The sequence below is a fragment of the Dipteris shenzhenensis genome, chromosome 31 (assembly GCF_047967505.1).
Source record: "Dipteris shenzhenensis isolate YYH24624 ecotype China chromosome 31, Dip_SZ_1.0, whole genome shotgun sequence".
NCBI lineage: Eukaryota > Viridiplantae > Streptophyta > Polypodiopsida > Gleicheniales > Dipteridaceae > Dipteris > Dipteris shenzhenensis.
The window spans coordinates 21,772,565-21,794,829 of record NC_141626.1 but is presented as its reverse complement, the minus strand read 5'-3'; positions in this window follow the sequence as shown (position 1 = coordinate 21,794,829).

The following is a 22,265-nucleotide window of genomic DNA, read 5'->3' as shown; positions in this document are numbered from 1 at the left end:
GGCCGCTACTCTAATCTTTAACCAATGGTAGGACCCTAGTGTTTTGGAAACAAATTTTTACGCAGTGGTAGGACGCTACTATAATCTTTAACCAATGGTAGGACCCTAGGTTGATAGACAGTATGTGTACTAGAGCATCCATTGGAGTTCTTGGCTGGGATGATGGGGGGCAGCAATATCACAGCAAACTTTGAAGTAGGCCTTAGCAGAGTGAGCGCAGCCATCTAATGGGGGAATCGTGATCGAGATGGAGCCAAAAAACTGTCACTCTAGTGCGCGGAATCATCGTCGAGACGGGAGCCAAAAAGCCTGGAAGATGCGGGACTATAAAGTGCGCATTTTCTTACTACTTGACTCATGCGCTCAGCAAGAAACTACCTTGACCCGACTCAACAAGGCCCTACTCTGCGGCCCGCTCCCCTACAACCAGAAAAGATTGAACCAGCACAAAACGCTCCAAGCGTGAACTGGGCACGACCAACGGCCCGCACATTCCACTTCATAATTGGACAGTAAGACTGAAAATAACGCCCGCGCAACGGATTCTCTGAGCTTGCTGGTAACATCGAACAGCAGCACCCTTGACGTGATATCGCCGGATAGGAAAGCCCAATATATAAACCTTGGCGGAAGCTTGCGCGGAATGTCGCAGGCAGGAGATGACCGATACGCACGCTGACGGGACACGGACTCGGACGGCGGAGGGGTCGAGAGGAAGTGGGTGGGAGACGAAGTATGAGGCTTGAGGACCACGACCATTGCAAAACGTCATCTCTGGGCAGGAGGGGCTTGCCGAGAGACAGGGGGGAGGCGATAGAAACAAAAACAAGAGGGATTGGGGATAAGGGTGAAAATCGAGGCGAGAAGGAGGGTCGGCATGAAATCCATGGAAACAAACAGAGAGCACAGAGAGAGAGAGAGAGAGAGAGAAAGCACATTCTGGCCCCAGGGGATTTCATTCTGTGTCTTCGCGTGACCATGGCAGGACGCGGGGCCCTGTTGGCATGCCGCCAGCCTAGCCACGTCATTACTCGTCCTTGTGTCCTTATTGGAGCAACCCCCTGAAAAACGCGTTGTGCTTGACTTTGTTCCCCCTGGCCCGTTCACAACTCAGCCTTGCCATTGCGGCCGTACGCCACGGGTACGCCCTTTGTCTTGTTTTCTTTTTTGCGTTGTCTAAAGGGCTCCGGGAGACCATTTTCACGGGATATTGCCTTCCCTGAGCAAGACCAGTTCTATTGAGGCCCGTAAGACCCTGTCTTTAGCTTTGCACCAGATACGACCGCACCCAGACCACGCTGCCCGTTGATCGCGTCAAAAACGCGCCTTCTTTTAAAACCGGTCGTCACCTTTGTGAATTAGTACAGGCCTTATTTTACATGCATGCCCGTTTGTTTAACACAATTTAAATTTCAACTTTCAATCTAATGCACCCGTTATTATATTTAAAACCAGCCCTTGGAAAAAATCGACCCAAAAAACCATTTTCATCATTGTGCCCTTTAGAATCTTCCTCTTGGCATAATCCTTAACCAAGCACATGCAGGCCTTCTCTTTTGTATATTATAATGTACCCCCTGCTAGTTATAATATCAGCCTTCAGAGATTCCAGCTTTCAAACTATTCAGTTTTGTATCATGTGGCCTTAACTTCTGTCAGATAGCTACATAGACATCACTGAGAATAACGATTCTTTACAGCTATACCATTTTAGCTGATTCTGGCACTGTTACGGCTAGTACACACATCATTGGTGATTAGTCCTACTATCCACAGATGCATTTGCAACACCATTTCAAATCCCAACTGCCGTATCTGTCCACAAATCTCTGGCACAACTGCTCATCCACATGCCAGCACATTGCTCAAAAACAAAAGAGCAAACAATTCAAACGAACCAGATCCAAAATGGAACCATGCACAGCTTAACAACACTACAACTGCTCAAACGATCTGCATCACAACAATGAGAGCGCCTCACCCACACAAAGAACCCACATCCAAAAACCGGCAAAAGACACAACGCTGCTAAAAACGATTCAACGTTTTCATTGATCATCGTTAAAAGCGACGCACACCCTGCTTGTTTCATTCATTTAGGAGCACAGGGCGCCTTATACAAAAGAATAAGATCGGGGCCGAAAGAATGGTTTGGAGGTGCCTCTATGGCGATACTGACTCAGAAAGATCCATTTGCACAGGAGAATGGAGAGGACATACAGCAGAAAAGATGAGCCGCCTCGGGCATCAAAAAGGTTATCCTCTACAAAAACAAACTCATTGCCTGACGTTAGTAGCTATGGAACGCCAAGGAGTACCAGGAATGCAGCCAGCATTAACCAAATCATGTGGACGAGGAGAAGAGACTGCACAGCAAGCACACCTTTGCCGCCCGTGCCTCTGCTCCCAAAGTCGCAGAAGCCAACGTACTCCACCTCCACGCCTGCACATTCCGCATCTGCCGAGCCGCACCAATACGTCACGCCATCCACCCCGCAGACAGGATTCGCCCTGAAGCAGCTCGCGGGGCATGACAAGGTCTCCTTGCTCTCGTTGTACAGGGCCGCGCCTGCCGCTACGGACGCGGTCAGAGAACTGGAAAGAACTGCAGAAGGGGAAGCGGGAGAGGAAGGCGAAGAGGGGGAAGGGGGGGGGAGGGAGGGAGGGGCAGAGGAAGAAGCAGCAGGATCCGCTGCGGTTCTGTCGTCGGGAAGAGGGGGAGGGTCGAGGACGGGGAGGAGGATGAAGGGAGAAGGGGAAGAAACAGGGGGGGGAGGTGGGAGATGGTGCGAGGAGGAGGCAGAGGAGAGGAGGAATCGGAGGGAGAGGAGGAAGGCGAGGAAGGCGGGGAGGCCTCGATGCCCCATGGGGGGGGGGGGGGAGGGGAGGAGGAGCTAATCGAAGGGAAAAGAAGAGAGGAAACCGAAGGGGCACTTTGATGGGGCCATGGGAAAGGAAGGGAGGGGCGGAGGAGGAGGAAGAGGAGGAGGAGGAGGAAAAGCAAAAACGAAGGATTCGGATGGTGATGACGCTGAATAAAGAAAAGGGGGAGATTATGCGAAGGAGCGGTAGGAACAGGAGGAGGAGGAGGAGGAGGAGGGCTGGCTGCGCGCCCACCACCCTTTTCCCTCCACCTCCTCCCTTCCCCAACGGAAACGCCCCCCGCGCCCATTCCACCCTCCCATAAAACTTCCCCCCTCACCGCCTATCGCCCTTCCCCCCTTTCCCGTGGCACGCCAGTTGGCACCCCTCTCCCGCACCCATTCAAACATCCCGCGGCTCGCTCCCACCCAAACTCTCCCTTCTTAAGCGCGCTTTCATCACTCCCCACATACCCAGCCACCAAACTCCTCCCTCCCACCACCTGCCACCTCGGCTTTCTGCCCCATCACTCCACCTCGGCTTTCCCGGTGTTACCTAGAACAAAAATCTTTCTTTGCGCAATTTTCGGAGACGAAATCTCCTTAAACTCATAACCTGTAGAATGCACTTTTCTATGGCCTCTAGCTTCTTTTTTTACTTCAGGTCAAAATCAAAATTCTTCCGTTCACTTGACACTGAACTTGAGTTTTTCATGACACCAGGGTACCCAAGCTAGATTGAATCAACTGCTGCTGCTGGTGGCAAGTGCAGTTGCATACACACTGCCAAGATGGGCATGGTAGAGTCCTCACGTGCATGACAAAAGATCGTGAGTTCAAGCCCTACCATAGTAGCTATATCAATTTTTCATAGGGAAGAAATCCCCTACCCTAGCACTTGGAAGCCACATTCAATTTTTTGCATGGGCAGGCGAGCTGAGGTCCAATGTGTAACCAACCGAAGCTTTAGCTGCACTTATGTGAATTTCCTTTATAATTAAAATCTTTTCTTGCTCTCCAAAAAAAAAAAAAACTCATGTCCCATCCTTGTTTGAAATCCCTCTACAATTTCCTAGATCATGTCACTTGGCAAAACCTCAACCACAATACCAAGGAAGTTCATTTTCCCTCGACACATAAAAGGGAGTCCCTTTCCCTCCCTCCACTCAAACCCTCTACACTCATAAAGTCTGCCCTCTTTGCACTCACAAAATCTCAATGCTCTGGATCTTGTAAGCTTTGGGATGAGTACATACGGCATGAGCAACCAAAGTTTTCCAATGCATGTGGCCCGCATGTCCATTCAAATCCCCTTCCCAAGGTACTCCTTTGGACATAAATGTGCTTGTTTGGTGTAATATCTTTTGTATTGAAACAATGTAAACAAAAGGTCTATGGTCATGGCTACACTAATACACAAGATCCCATCATAATTGTCCTGAAGCACATCAATCCTCATATAAATGGCAACTCAAGAATCCTTAAGCATATCTCAAACCTTGTCCTTAAGCACATAACTTAAGCACATAGCAAAGCTCAATCCGCATATAAATGGCAAATCAAAAATCCTTCAATGAATACAAAACAAAAAAAAATGATTTTTCTACCATCAGGTGGACTTACACCTCATTGGAATTCTACCTTGAGGAGGACCATGCGCCTAGTGTTTCACTTTTTTTATGAGAACGAAAGCTGATAATTATAATAGCAATGACATGTGCTTACATGATATTCCAATTTTTGACATAGACTTACACTGGATAGAGATTCAAGGTTCAAGAGGAATGGTACCAATATCTCAACTAGTCAAATCCTTTAGAAATGATTCAAGAGGAATGGTATCCATTATTTGGACTACTCAAATACTTCATCTTAATCATTCAAGAGGAATGGTCTCCATTCTCTCAACTAGTTAAATCATTTGTCTAGATCATTCAATCAAAGTTGACATAGTGATAAAGACCTACATGCGTGTAGCTTAATAATGAGTGGTCCAACCAACTTCTTTTTTTACAAGTGCAAGCCATGTAGCAAAGACGGCAAATGGCTTTACTAATCAAAAATATTCCATAACACGAATATATAATTCAAATAAGCAAGTATATCCCATCTTCTTTGTGTTTGCAAGCCATGTAGCAGAGACGGCAAATGGCTTTACTAAAGTATCCTATATCAATATGTATGAAAGATTTTTACATTGGTAAGCATTGGAGACTTCCAGTCCTGGGGGAATGTGTTAGGATGCCGTCAACCCTGATCGCTTACTGGCCATACCTTAGGGCAGCGATAATTCTAGGAGTCTGGGAAGTAAGAAACAAAATGGTGTTTAAGCATGGCATCCAAGTTGGTTGTAGAGTCACGGCTATCCTAGCAGTCGTGAAGACCTACCTGAGAGACTTCCGAAATATGTTAGGTACCGCGGACCCAGTTGTTAGTCGCGCCATCATCTCGATAGAGGCGATCTTTAGGGTAGGGTAGCTCGCTTTCTTTTGGAGCGCAAGCCTCAGGTTTCCAACCCCCAGTTGGCCAATTTTTGCTCAGGTTTTCCCAAGGGACTAACCCCCCCTTTTTCTTTTGTAACCTCTCTTTTTTGAGTACTTAATAAAAGCTGGCATTTATTTTATTTTATTTTTTTAAAGATGTATGAAAGATGCAAACTATGCTTGACAAACTTAATGAGACCTAAGTAGCAATATTGAATCAATTCAAAAAAAAAGGACAAGACTTTATTAGAGTGCACTAATTTATTCAAGTAATAGGATGCCATCAAAAAACCTATGAATCCAAGCACTTTAATATAAAGATATAAGTTTCATTTATAATACCAAAGTATACACATAAATATGCATCAAAAGTATATTAGTTAATAAATTGTACTAGCTTAATACTTATCACCCAACTTATGGCATGGTGCATGTAACTAGACACATAAATCAAATCACAATAATATAAAGATGTATCATTTATGATACCAAAATATACACATAGATATACATGAGAAGTATCTGGGTTAATAAATTGACCTAGCTTAATACTTTATCACCTAATTTATGGCATGGTGCATGTAGCTAGATACATTTTGTACAAATAATATGCTAATTGCTAGGCCTTTTAGACTAAAACTGGAAGTATCATAAGGTCACATGAAAGAAGGTAGTTTGTCAGAACGTCATTTATGCAACATGGAAATTAACAACTTTAAAAGGGAAAAACAAGAAGGACAAATTGAAATTGAGCAACATAGGCATTTACAACTTCGCTCTAAAAACTATTATCATTTACTTTACATAGATAAGGATTGCACATAAGAATTATAGTTGTCTTTACAAACCTTGGACGTTCTAAATGTAAACATGCCATTTATAAACATACGATATCAAGCCTATTCACAATGGATCAATTAAAACAGCATTCATACAATGCTTTAGTAGTGTGACCTCATATTTCAACTTAAACAAAATGGTTGCATGTCACAACATCCTTCTACCACATTAGGATGCATTTTAGATCAAAAAGTTTCCTTTTATATGTATACATTGGTTTGATGAATCTAATGAAAAAAACACCATGTATACAAGTATGGAATCCTTTTGTTTGGGCCAAATGAAACTCAAAGCAAAATAACCATCCTAGCTCAATAGAAACTTGGATTTCCACACCTCTTTCTCTGCAAGACCCTTTCCTTTTACATCATGTGGTTCTTGCTCCTTTTGATTTTGGGCATTTTCTCATGCTTGCCCTCTCTTTTTATGTCTTGATTCAAGCACTTTTTCCATGCCCTTCTATGCCCCATGTTTCTGTGCCCCTTCCATTGTTCCTTTTGGTCGCTATGTTGCTTATTGGAGAATCTTTGCTTCCCTTCAAGTTTTACTTCATTGAGGCCTCTTTGTTAATCTCGTGAACACGATCATGGTTGTTTTCAAGCACTTATGCTCATCAAGATTGCTCTATTAATCCTTCGCATTGTATCATTCCCTTCCTTTGAAGGATTTTACAGTTTGATTGACCATAACCACTTTGATTCCGTCCTTGCATTCTCCTATTCACAAATAACTCTTCCTATTTTCTAAATCCCCATAATATCTTATTCACAAATAACTCTTACCCCATAACAAAAGATGAATTATTTATTTTCCTTGTTCTTCTGTTAGTTTTTTCTCTATAACCTCTAACTTGTATTATTCCTCTTGTTTTTAGATGAAATGGTCAAGTAATTTTCTCAATTATTGTGTCTTGCATAGCATCAAAGATTGTTATGAAAATTGAAAATCAAACATGCTCACAAATTCAAGATTTACCAAAACCATAGAAACCAAGAACAAGGAAACAAGCGGGGAAGAGAGGAGAAAGAGAAAGCGGCATTGCATGGGGTCCAATCCGCCCCCCCTAGATGGTGGCTTCCCATTTAGAGTATTTATAATTGTAATTCCAAAAAGCAAAGAGCCAATAATAGTGTATCCAAAAACATCCCTTGTCCATAATTAGAGGGATTGTTCAACATAGCTCCACGAGCTTAAAATATCACAAGGCTCAATATGCCCTCATCCACAATTAATAAAATAAATTAGCCTATGTCTTAATATTCATTACTTTACAATATGGCCTATGGCCTTTGGTAAGCATTCGATACTTCGATCAAATTTCCAAATCACCTTGACCATATCCATTCCTCATTATCTGACTCATCATCTGTACTTAAGCCGCTAATTGTGTTAGTTGTTACAATTAATTCACACCAACTAATCCAACACAATTATATGCTTGATATACAGACATCAAAATACACACCTTGCGACCAATTGCAATAACACCAGTAACACTAGCGACACTAGTATTAACATGGAATCACCCACAATACTAACCATCTAGCCTGGCAAAACACAGATAGTTAGGCATCCCCAACTAAACCTTACAAAGCATCCACTAGGATCGGTTACAACTACAAAGAATGGTCTGGTAGTTGCAACACAGGAGCTTGCGTGAGAGCTTCTTTCAAAGCTACAAAAGATTTATCTTGACACTCGGTCCATAAGAAATGCTTAGCTTTTCTAAGAAGGTCTCTCAATGGATGTACAATGAATGTGAAATTCTTGACAAACTTCCTATAAAAGCTACACAATCCCAAGAATGACCTTAATTCATGTATGTCTAGGGGTTTAGGCCATGCGACTATGCATTCAATCTTCTTTGGATCTACTCGAATCCCATTGGAGGATACTATGTGGCCCAAATACTTTATTTGATCTTGAAAGAAACTACTCTTTTCGGGATTTGCGTACGATTGATTTTCTTTCAAGAGTGAAAAGACCAGAGTAAAAGGGACACAGCCTCAACATCAAGCCAAGCCAAAATACAATTCCATATATCATAGGTCTTAATTCAACGCATGTATAAGCATTTCAATGTTGAAGTAAATCTTTTATCATAACACTAAGCTAAAGCACTGATATTCTCTTCTATAAATATATGTACAATATTCCTAGGTGCCAACAACCTCGCTCCTTAAAGGAGCTCCATATCCCAAGTTTTACTAGCTAAGTGTGGCAAGTAGTATGCATCCAAAAACACTTGAATATTATAAGTTAAAAATCATAAATGACATTAAAAAGAACATGGACTCTTGGGGTCACCCATCGTGCATTTAAAATGGGCCATGCCAATAAACCTTTTTTTTTTACTTCTTTCCCTCATTGCATTGAAAATGGATCCCATCAATAAGTATTTTTTGCAAACTTCCTTGGATCCAAAGAGTCATTACAAAACTTTGTTTGCGAGCATGAAGTCTCCCACACCATTTTTGGAAGAGGAGGGTTTTTTACCTTGCAATCCTAGACCTAACACCGTTAGGCATAGCCAAAGGGGATTGTAGAGTCTCTTCTCAAAAGAATGAACGTAGCTAGTAGATTCAAAGGGAAACATATAACTAGTGTACCACTTGTGAACATGTGTGGAATATATTACTAAATAAATAAGATCGAAGTTCACATGACCCCTAGGGGGTCCCGAAATGACCTTTCAATACAAAAGAAGGAAGAAAAACAAAGGTCAATTGATTCCATGGGAGTGATCGGATGCTACTGTTAAAGTCTAGAAGCCTACAATCTTGAAATGGAGAACATATTTTCATGAGGCAGAAGTACAGGAAAATTAGACATTGACTAGCATATGCAAAGACTTATTTTGTAAGGCAAAGGAAAGAAAGGCCTTCGTAACTCTATGATGCATTCAATTTCTCCTCTAGTGGTTTATGAGTTCCTCATCTCGCTTTGTCTTGTATCCCCTTATCTATTTCATTTGCTTTATCTTGCTCTTGATCTTACTTTGATGTGTATCTTGCTCTTGATCTTACTTTGATGTGGAAGTGATGTGTAATGGATCTTCATCCATCTATTCCCTTTCTAACACTTTTCCATCTAGTGGTTTCTCTATCTCCATAGATTTCTCTTACTTGTTATCTTTCTTTGCTTCTGCAAACTATAATTTCTAAAGTTCTTTCTCTATTGATGTCTCTTTATCTATTTTCTCCCTTGAGATTTTGTAACATTTGAGCCATCAATGGGCTAAACATTTTCAACTCTTGCATAGTCATCGTTAATTTCAACGCTTTCTTCTTTTAGAGCCTTTATGTCCTTTAAAAGTTACTTAGTGCCGTTGAAATTTCTTTCAATTTTACTAATATCATTTGAGATATTGGAAATTCCAAGGTCCATTTTCTTTTAGCCATCTTCTATCTAATTTATATATTTGTTTTTTCTACTTGTTTGCATCTTTCTTTGCTTCGCTCTATCACTAATCTATGTTAATAGCTTTATCCTTGTTAAATTGCATTATTAACTTTTTAGTTCTAATTCCCATTTTGGTTGCTAAGAATGTCAGTTGCTTTCTTTGCAGGTACACACACACACACACATATATGCTATGATCAAAATTGAAAAGACACACCAGGATATTACTAGCTTCAAACTGGTATGCCAAAAAAACTTGAACATTATAGTGCAACTACAAAAGACCATGACTGAGTGTGTCTCAAAGGGTGTGAAGGATTAGACTCAACCCTATTGAATTTTGCAAAGCTCCACAAACTTTCACGCTTACTATGTGAATGTTTTTTATTGCCCTAGAGACATGTGACATATTTCATATACATATAATTACCCCACTTTTTATTACACAGAGATTGGATTTGATTGTCTTTGTGGATGTTGTTGATATTTAGCATTGGATGGGCATTAGGTTCATTGTAGATTGGCTATTAGGGGGTATTACTTGGTACTAGATGAGGATTCTTAAGAATGTTTATTAGATGGTGTGTTTAATTATATTAGAGTCTCTAGGTTACACTTTAATTTAAATGGATGTCAAGTTTACATACACTAATTTATTTAGGTTATTCGCTTTACTTTTCTATGTTTTGGTTTATTCCATAGATAAGTTCCTACTTATGGATATGACTTGTGACTATTGGGTGCTTCTAGCTAATAAATAATATATGATAAATATTCTTGAATTTTAACTTTAATCCTATGAAGGTTTACTATTTGGTTTAATAAATGGAACATTGGGCTAATAAGATAGATTTTTAAAAAAGAATGATAGGATTCTCTAAAGTGCTCTTGTTAATGAATTGGATGTGGTACAAGGTAGAAAGAATTGCATAGGCTTCAAGGTGTGATATACTAAAGTTAAAGATGATATTTGATGAGTTAGTTTTCTTTTTAACTTTGTTATGAGGCAACGGATTCGTACTGCTTTAGAGTCGTTTTGGTGGTTTAGAAGGATTGATAAAGGGTGATCAGTATGGCAGTCATTCCTTAAGGCTCATAAAGGTACAAGATTAAAGTTTCCATCTTATAATAGAGGAATGAAAGTATTCTCAAAATATATTATCAGTAAAGATAAACATGTATAGAAATAAGTTTGTTGGCAGTGACTTGTGCTCATTGTGGCTTCAGCTATGTTAGTATGTAGACTAATACTTTGCTAGTGATTTAATAGGTGGATTTTTGAATGGTCTCCTCCTTTTATGAGAGGTTTTTGGTAGTATAAAGTAGAGTTTTTTTAAATTGCTTATTCAAACGTGGGTGCGATGTATTCTTTTCAATTAACAGGACATGAGTGAGGTGGTAGAGAAGTCTTCCCTAGTCATTGTAGTATTTGTGTGATTTTTTGGCTAGTGTTACAAATCCAACAAGATCTACATGGGCATAATGGTCACCTAGAAACCCTGAACAACTGTGTGTCCATCTTCCCATCAATGTCTTCCATCTCTTCTTGCCATTGTGATATGCCTGCTAGAGTGCTGCTTTTGTGTGCTCGGAGTCCTTAACCTTCACCTTTTGCTGTGTCTGAGAAGTTCAAAGAAGCTACCATCTCCACTGTGTGCTCCTCTTAGCTCTTGATTGTGCTAATAGGCTTTTTAGCACCTCTTTGTCCTCAAGGTCACCTTAGATTCACTGCTAGCGAAGTCCTCCAAGGGCACATTTTGGCATGTCTGAGTGATCATCCATGTTGAGGATCATGGCAATTCTTATGCTATTGAAATTGGTGTATTTGAAAACACTATCCAATCCTTAGCTACATTCAAGTTAGCAGGGAGATCAAGTATTGTGTCAAATGATTCTTAGTCTATGTAAGGGATGCCAAGAATGTTCCTAAAGGTACTTTAGATCTACTTAAGAGCGCAAGATACTTTGGATCTACTTAAGAGCGCAAGGTAGATCTACTTAAGGTACTTTAGATCTACTTAAGAGCGCAAGGTAGCACAATGAGTGCTTTATTGATGATCGTACCCCAAAGTTGCCTCCATAATGAAAAGAAGACTATCAAAATGGCTTAATATAAGAGAGCTCTCCCACTTCTCGAGCCCCATATGTATGTATGGATGTACATACAATCTCACCCAAAGTTGCCTCCACAATGAAAAGAACACCGTCAAAATGACTTGATACTAGAGAGCTCTCTTGCTCCTTGAGCCCCATATGTATCCATGTTGTGTGTGTGTGTGTGTGCACGCATGTGCATGCACATGTGCATGGACGCAAGAGTGTGTGTGTGTGTGTGTGTGTGTGTGTGTGTGTGTGTGTGTGTGTGTGTGCGCACTTGCAAAGAAATCAACTTACATTCTTAACATCCAAAATAGAAATTAGAACTAAAAAGTTAATAATGCAATTTAACAAGGATAAAGCTATTAATGTAGATTGTCGATAGAAGATAAACAGAAAAAAAAATATGTAAATTAGATAGAAGATGACCAAAAGAAACGGATCTTGGAATTTCCATCCGCAATCAATATGCACGAGGGAGCTCCAATAAAACTCAAAAAACCACATGAGATTCACGTAAGCTCCAGTCAAAGCTTTGACAATGATCTAGTTCTCAGTATTGTCGAAACAACAATCATTATGTGGAGCTATTGGGCCAAGAAACACAAAGAGGGTTCCCTGCCCCTTATTTACACGCTCCTGCTTAGTGACAGTCTGTGACTAGAACCAAGTGAAGCCACACAAATGCAATGGTCAAGAATAGAGAAGCGTGCCCATGGAAGACAAGAGCCCCAAAAATAAAAGACTCGAATCATTTTAGAAAGCTTTAGAGGAAGGTGGAAAAGCTTGTAGACATCTCAACCACTCATAGAAGTTGAGATGATCAAGATATCCTTGAATATGAACCCATACAAGAGCATCCACAATACGACAAGTCACCTTGCTTTGAGGAAAGGGATTTTGCATTAATAAATTCACTCTTTGTGAATAAGCTATGGGATTTTGACATTTTTGGAGATATGGAGTTGTGAGTACTATCTCATCAAATAGGCAAAGGCATGGTTGATTCATCAACTATCCCACCACAACATTTTGCACTTCCATAGCATGTGTCGACAACTCCTTGGTCTTTTGAGGGCCTTGCCCTTAGCATTTCTTCGGGAATTCAAGGAAGATGTGCCATAGCTCTCCACATGAAGTAATTTCCTTCTTGGATGTGCCTCTTCTACTATTCTAGATTAAGGTTCTTAGCCTTGTTAGGAGGATTACTATGGTCCACCACTGGTCCTTCTTTCTAAAGTATAGGCCTTTAAACTTCCTTTTTCCCTTAGAATAGCCTTTAAAAATGGGCCTTATATCCTTTCACTTATTGGCGCTATTCATATTGACTTTAGTTATGGCCTTCAAAGTTGATGTCAACTTTGGTGCGGAGTTGAAAAATTAATCCTACCATATACCTTTGAACTTGCTCTTCCTCAAACTTTTCATCCATGTTTGTAGTTATGTGGCAAATAACCACTCCTTCATGAAGGCAAGCGTCGACCACCGGCATCTAAATCACATGGAATCCTTCAATATTTAGAGATGTTGTTGGCAATATAAGGAGACATTTCTATAAATAACATGTGTCTTTAGCAACAACTAAACCCTTCGGCACTTTTTGGTAAGCCAATGTGAAAATTGCCTAACATTGCAAGCTGATGGCAGCAAGAACATATCACATCCAAGAAAAATCAAGAGGGAGACAATAAGTGGAGCTACTATTGGCAAGGAGAAGAGCCTTATAGCTCTGATACCATGTTGGAAATCAAATGAGATTACTCAATGATAGGAGATGTGCTCAAACAAGAGAGGAGATATGGAAGATGAATATGGAAAAATATACAAATAGAATAAAAAAGTAAGTCCTTGATTATTAACCTTATCTAAAGAAGGCTAAGGTGATCCTCATGATACAAGGGGGGGTGACCACCCATTATTTAAAAACAAAGTTATCATCTCCTTATCCAATATGTACATCCTCCAATTGCATAGAAGTAGGTTTAAACCCCTCTAGACATCCTACTGTACAAATATCAACAAATAGTACAAACGCAATTACTCTTTGAAGCCTTCCCAAGCGGTAGCAACTTCATGCTTAGCTTAAGTACTTCCCACCAAAGGGTCGTATCATCTTCACATTGAAGTATGAAAACCTTGACCACCTCTTGTTCAAATAGATAAGCACCTCAAGAAATTTTTAAAAGGCCAAATGCATGAGAGGACCCCATACATACATATGGGGCTCGAGAAGTAGGAGAACTCTCTGATATTAAGTCATTTAGATGGTCTTCTTTTCATTGTGGAGGCAACTTTGGGGTATGATCATTAATAGAGCACTCATGCTACTATCTTGCACTCTTGAGTAAGTAGATCTAAAGTACCTTTAGGAAAATTCTTGGCATCCCTTACATAGACCAAGAATCATTTGACACAATACTTGACCTCCTTGCTAACTTGAATGTAGCTAATGATTAAATAGAGCTAATTTCAATAGCATAAGAATTGCCATAATCCTCAACATGGATCTTTTTGGTGTACTATAATTTGGCAATTCATGCATGTTCCTTCCTCATTGGATGCCACCAACAACATTTTCTCCTTCTAGAGGTGCTACAAGAAAGTCGAGATGATCAAGATATCCTTGAATATGAACACATACAGGAGCACCCACAGTACCACAAGTCAATTCTGTTTAAAGAAAGGGATTTTGCATTAATAAATTAACTCTTTGTGAATAAGCTATGGGATTTTGACATTTTTGGAGATATGGAATAGTAGGACTTCTATCTCATCAAACAGGCAAAGGCATGCTTGATTCATCACAACATTTTGCACTTCCATAGCATCAATTGACAACTCCTTGGGCTTTTGAGGGGCCTTGCCTTTAGATTTCTTTTGGGAAATCAAGGAAGATGTGCCATAGCTCTCCACGTGAAGTACTTTCCTTCTTGGATGTACCTCTTCTATTATTCTAGATTGAGGTCTTATTGGAAGGATTACTATGGTCCACCTATGATCCTTACTTCTAACGAATAGGCCATTAGACTTCCTTTTTCCCTTCATACATCCTTTAAAACGTGGCCTTATATCCTTTCACTTATTGATGCTATTGATATTGACTTTAGTTATGGCCTGCAAAGTTGATGTCAACTTCGGTGCAGCTTTGAAAAATCAATCCTACCATATACCTTTGAACTTGCTCTTCTTCAAACTTTTCATCCATGGTTTGAATCCATCCTATTTGAAGAGCATGCCCCTTTTGTAGTCATGTGGCAAATAACCACTCCTTCATGAAGGCAGGCATCGACCAACAACTAAATCACATGGAATCCTTCAACAAATATTTAGGAATGCTGCAATATAAGGGGACATTTCTATAAAGAACTTGTGTCTTTAGCAGCAACTAAACCCTTCAACACTTTTTGGCAAGCCAATGTGAAAATTGCCTAGCATTGCAAGCTATTGTAGTAAGGAGATATCACACCAGGAAGGGTCATGTTCAAATCAAGAGAAAGACAATAAGCGGAGCTACAATTGGCAACAAGGAGAAGAGCCTTATAGCTCTGATTTATAGCTCTAATTTATAGCTCTGATGCCATGTTGGAAATCAAATGAGATTACTCAACTATACGAGATGTGCTCACATAGGAGAGGAGATATGGAAGATTATACAAATAGAATCAAAGAGTAGGTCTTTGATTATCAACCTTATCTACACAAGGCTAAGGTCAATATGTGCATCCTCCAATTGCACAAAAGTAGGTTTAAACCCCTCTAGACATCCTATTGTACAAATCTCAACAAATAGTACAAACGAAATTACTCTTTGAAGCCTTCCCAAGTGGTCTCAACTTAATGCTTAGCTTAAGTACTACCCACCAAAGGATGGTATCACCTTCATGGAGAAGTATGAAAACCTTGACCTTTTCTTCTTCAAATAGAGAAGCACCCTCAAAGAAAATTTTAAAAGTCCAAATGCTTTATCAAGGTCTTTCTCACAAGAGAAGTTGGATACTCTTACAAGGCTTTTCATGACTTTGTATCCTTGGCTTGTATAAGAGTACTACAAGGATCTTCCTTGGGGGACTCCAACCTTGAAGGTAAAGATGCAAGTGATAACATAGGTCCTTCATGGGGCCTTCTAGAGATCATCTTTGAGATACTATAAGTAGAACTCTCATAATCATCGCATGTAGTAGAAGTCATTAAAGTACTCAAATAGGCCTCTATATTTTGACGCATGCCCATGATGGCATCAATGTTGGTAGCTTGCTCCTTGATATTATACTTACAAGCCTATTGAAGTTCCCAGGCATGATCACTAGCACATATACACAAGAGTAATAATTAGCTGCTCACAATTTTGTGCCATACTTCTATTATTTGTATCCCTCATAATGATAAATAATTTTAAGAAAAGGTAAATACGATTGAATAACATTTCAACTTAACTTGTACATTCATTTTTCTTTATTTATTCATTTTCTCTTCTTCCAAGGGGAGTAAGGCAATTCCATGTATTTCGCTCCTCTTAGAGGAAACTCAAGACAATTAGTTACATCACATCATCCACTAGGGAGGAAACCTCCTCCTCCTCATCCACTAGGGAGGAAACCTCCTCCTCATCATCATGCAGGCATGTGAGACTGATGCCACGTAGCACCATAGGCACTTGCTTAATGAGGAGATTCTCTTGGAAGAAGAACAAAAAACATTAATATTTGGGAGAGAAAACTTCATTATTAGATATCATTAAACATAATCTTCTCTAGAAGGATTTCTCTCTATGCTAGTGGGATAAAGGACATAGTCCATGTACAATAGGTTGCCTTATCACATTTCTCCTAGTGGTTGGGCCACCTACTTTGAGGAGAAGTTGCTTTCAAGAGGAGTGAAACATATCCACCTTAAGTCACGTCATGTGGTATGCCTCTAAAAGGATTTCTCTCTTCAAGAGGGCAATGGGGACATAGACCATGTACAACAGGTTTTCCTATCATGTGTCGGCTACTTGAGGAGAATTCACTTTAAGGAGAATTGAACATGCACATTACAATTTATTGTGAAACGACACATAATATGCCACTTGAAAAGGATTTCTCCCTAATTTCTCTCTACAAGTTGACAATTGTGACAAACTCTAGACAAGATCGGTTGCCCTATAATGTGCCACTTAGTGGCATAGCCACCTACTTGACAAGAATTCACTTGTTGGAGAATACAGTGACATTGTTAAGTAACAAAATTGTATGTGTGATGATGCATTCACATGTTTCTTTAAGAGGAAAATCTCTCACTATTTTTTCCAAAAAAACAAAGAACCTTTCATTGTTTTCTGTAATTCTATGGTATGAACCTCCTACTACTTGTAGCTATTGGGATAGATTAAGTGGTGAAAGGGGAGAAAAGGAATAGGGAAAATGAGTTGGTGCTACTTATGGTAGAAATGGAGTTACAAGTCGGGTAACTCCTCTTCAAAAATAACCACAACGTATTCTCTCAATTCCACAATATGAAAGAAGAAATTGGGCTTTATGCTTAGCCAATGTTCTTCTTGAGGCACAAATCCATCAAAAAAGCTAGTCCTTTTATAAGACACAAGGTCTTGTAATGCTTTGATACCTTGGGTTGATTTCAAAACATAAAAATCTCAAACTCATCCGCCCACACTTCTTTCATTTGCAAATTGACCTTGGGTCAATTTTAAAATTCCAAAAACACACTAGTACATATCTTTCAATAGAGAATAGACCTTGGTTTGATTTTAAAACTCAAAAGGCAAAACCCAAATCTCTCAATTGCAAATCAACCTTCACTCGATTTCTAAAACTCAAAAAATACCAAATCAACCTTGGGCCAATTTCAAAACTCTACAAGCTCACACTCACATGCACCGATATTTTGAATTACAAGTCAAACTTGCAAAGATTTCAAAACTTAAAAACTACACACTCATGTATACCCATATTTTTGAGCTGTAAATTGACATTGGGTCAATTTCAGATCTCAAAAAACACACGCCCACAAAATTGAATTGGTCGTGTTTAAAACTCAATAAATGACAACATGTTTAAATTAGAAATCAAGGCTTGGTTTGATTTCAAAAAGAAACTAAAAATTACCCACACACATGCCCACATCTTTTATTGACTATAAAACTCGAAAAACACATATCACATATACACCCATATTTTTGAATTGCTTGGGTCAAATTAAAATGCAAAAAATACACTTACACATACCCACATATTGCAATTGCAAATAAACTTAGGTTGATTTTAAAACTCTAAAAAATAAATCGCATACACCCAAATTTTTCAAATCAACCATGGCTCGATTTCAACACTCTAAAAAGACACACCAGCATCTTTCACTTGAATTAGACCTTGGGATCTAAACACACATACCCACATGTTCATACACCCACACTTCTTTCAATTGTAAACCAAGTTGTCACACATGCATTTTTCACTTGAAATAGACCTTTGGATCTAAACACATGTTCACACATACCCACATGTTCATCCACACACACTTCTTTCAATTGCAGACCAAGATGACACACATAACCACATATATGTTCATACATCCATACTTCTTTCAATTGTAGACCAAGATGGCACACATAACCACATGTTCATCCATTACACTTCTTTCAATTGTAGACCAAAGTTGGCACACTAACACACATCTTTCACTAGTAAATTGAATTGGGTTGATTTCAGAACTCCTAATAAAAGACATACCATGTCTTTCAACTACAAATTTCCTTAAGCCAAAAAATTTTCACCCACATCTTTCAAGTGTTATAGATGATGAAGGTGTAATTTGACACACATAGGACAACACCTATAGTATCAGCAAATGCACTAAATATTGAATACAACCATCTACTAATGTATCTTCAAATGTAGGACTAACAATGAGACATGTCAAATGGATAGTCAAATAGAATAAGAAGAAGAAAGGAGCTAGTAAATATACAGTTTGCTGACAATACTAAATCAAATTTACCAAAAGGTATATAGGAAAATGGTATGCATGACAAAAGATTGCACTTGAAGGATTATACGAAAATCTATCTAATAGGACAAAACTAGGTTGTGGCATCAGGTATCATCTATGCTAGTTGTAGGAAGTATTATATTTTGCATCAAAAATATGGATACTAGACATGGATAAGGAAATAAATCATGCACATGTAGTAGAGGATTCTTGAAACGTGGATACAATGTTATAATAATCAAAAGCATTGTCCCATATAAATTCTCAAAGACCAATTCCTGACACATTCAAGATAAGAGAAGAAACATGTAAAGGACCAACACAAAACTACCAACAATTCAAGAATGCCTTCTAATAATAATGAATTTCAAATTCTTGATAGCAACAAATGACTCAACTCAGACAACTATAGAAAGATCAAAATCAAAGGAACAAACTTACTTAATGTCGCATATAACAAGAAATTCATATATATGACTTGAGAGGAGAGCTCAAACTCATAAAACTACTAGCAAATGACACCAAATCTTATGAAATATGTACAAAGTTTGTAGGAATCAGCAATGAAGTGTTAATAATAGCATACCAACCACATTAAACTGAAGCCTAGGGCAAATCAATAATGAAGTTCAAAGAGGACTCCAAAGAAAATCCCCCATTCAAACTACAATCCAACAACATGCCAAAGTACACTAGACAAAGAGAGGCATGTATTAGCATGGGATCTAAGGATTGAGGGCACTACAATCTATATCCACCTTGACATCATCAATAATGATGTAATCACAATTGAAAAAAGCATGCCCATAGAGTGATAGTCCTATTCTTTAAGTAAAAAAAGAAAAATAGTGGCACTTGGTAATGCTTTGGAGGCCAAACTACAAATAAGAACGTAGTTCCACAAACATGGATTCAATGAATAAAACTAAGGATTACAACCTAGTAAGTTTGCACACTGAGATACATAGATTAGGTGCACAAGCACATGTAAACTTTCCACATGTAGAGACAATAAAATAGAGGATAGGGATCTTTCAAGTCCCACAACCTAGTAAGTTTGCACACCTAGACACATAAATTAGGTGCAAAAGCACGTTCCACATGTGGACACAATAGATGCCCAAATAGAGTTAGATTCTTTTTTGTTGTAGATTGGCGAGGAGCTGGATGCTAATTGTGGAATTCATGATGATGCTAAAAGTATTAATATTGGGGAGATGGATGCTAATTGTGGAATGCTTAACATGAAGATTTTTAAATCTGTCAACTTGGCTCAATAATAATGCCCCATAGCAGGAACATAGACTATAATTAATATGTTCATGAAGATGATTCAGTGAATGCTATAAGAATGCAGTTTGGTGTGCCCCAATTCCATGTGAATGGGGAAGGGATTCATGACATATACACATTATCGCATCTAGGATTTGGATAGTCGAAAGCTTGGAGGGGTTTCATTTCCCAACATGCAATGAACATCAAACAAGGGGTGAGATATACAAGGAGGACTTCAAGAGTTTTTTAACGAACTTTAAACAATGGATTTTTCTTGAGCATGTGCATGTATGTTCACAAATTATCTAATTATTGCATGCTAGAAATATGAAGATGATAAGTGCATACCACAAGCTCCATGTGTGGCACGATGAGGGTTGTTTGGGTAGATAGTTCAACAATAAATCTCTCTTTTCTCAGAATCTAGACTCTCTATTGGATGGTTATCAAAACAAGGAAGGATTGATAAAGGAAATTGTCACAGTAAGCAAGTAATGTAACTCTAAGATCCTTAACTGGAGGCAGAGCTAGAGGTTTTTATCAAGAGGCCTTGGTGGCACTATTGTAGAAGACAGTTAAATTTTTTGGAGAGGATCAAAAGTTGTCTTGGGTTCCAGTCTAGGTTGTGGAAGTTCAAAAAAAGCTGCACAAATTAGCCAAGGCAATTGTCAATGAGCAATTCTACATGAAGGTGGGCACTTCTCTTGCTCTAACTTTTGTTGAGATCATGGTTAACAATATGCTAGCCTCCATCAACTATAAGCTATGTAGCACTTGGATGGTGCCCTAGAAGCGAGACTCAAAGTAGTACTTGCATGATCATTAAAAACACAATCTAGAGAATGGTTGAAGGTGGGTTCAAAGTTGTAGATGACCATAGGGACTCAAGTAATGTGGTTAAGAAAAGTACAAAATCTGTAGGAGTACATGTTTATAGAATTAGATTCTTTTTGGTTGTAGGTTCCTAAAGAGCTGGATGCTAATTGTGGAATTCTTGACATTGAAAATATTAATAGTAAGGAGCTAGATGCTAATTGTGGAATTCTTAACATGGAAATTTTTAAATCTGTCAGATCGGCTCAATAATCATGACCCATATTGGGAACATAGGCCATAATGCATTCGTGAAGATGATTTGGTGAATTCTATTGTTGCTTATTTGCAACACAAATTAAGAATGCGGTTTGTTGTGCCCCAATTCCATGTGAATGAAGGAGGGTTTTATGACATATACACATTACCTCATCCAGGATTTGGATAGTTGAAAGATTGGAGGGGTCTCCTTTCCCAACATGTGATGATTTATGGTCAACCATTGAAAAAAAACTTGATCTTTTCTGAACAATGTAGTGGATTTGCAATACACGATGTGGCTCCATCAGCAATAATGCCTTTGTAATAATTCTCTATCAAGTGAAGAAGATAATTTGAGAAGTTGGAGTAGTGAAAGCTCCATTAAAGGTTGGAAATACACCATCAATGGATCTAATCCCCACTCTTGCAATAATTGTGGAGGCATTGGCCACCTCCATTAAAGTTTGGGAACACACCGTCAATGGATCTAATCCTACCCTTGCAATAATTATGGAGTCATTGGCCACCTCCAACATTGATATCCCTAGCTTGCCCAGCAATTGTAACATGTACATATTGATCACATGCATTCTCCTTAGTGGCAAATGTGGCGCTTCTTAGAACCCCCTCTCCTAATCTTTCCTTCTTGAAACCATTTTGGTTCTCTTAATTAATTGTGCTTCAAACCATTGTAACTTTTTTGAATCTCAACACATTGGGTTTTGTTTATCTTACCTAGTTTTGGACCCTTAGTTGATTCATGTAAAGCGTGTCGATTCTGCTATAATTGACTTGGACCATAGTCAAGTCTAGTGTAATTCCCTTGGACCATATTATAATTTTAATGCTATAGTATATGTATGTATGTATCTAATTTTATATCATAGTTTTGGAGCATTAATGTATTGCTTAAGAACTCTATGGTCCTTAAGTAGTAATGCATAGCTTTGGAACCTTAAGTGTTGAAAAGCCTTTGGTTGTCTTGATCCGCCCTTATGGACCGTTGCAAACCTTTCAATTTAAGGCTATATCGAAACGTGTGTTTGTTTATTGGACCTCCACCATCATTGCATAAGTTGCATTCTAGAAAGCTGTAGCATTTAATGTGCTCCCTTTAACATTATCTTTCAATTAATTTGGGAAATTGCTGTCATTTTCGCACATGTAATAAGAATATGTGGTTTTCTTGCATTGAAATAGCTTTGTCTCCAATTGATGTTCACTAAGGTAGCTTAAGCTTTTCAAT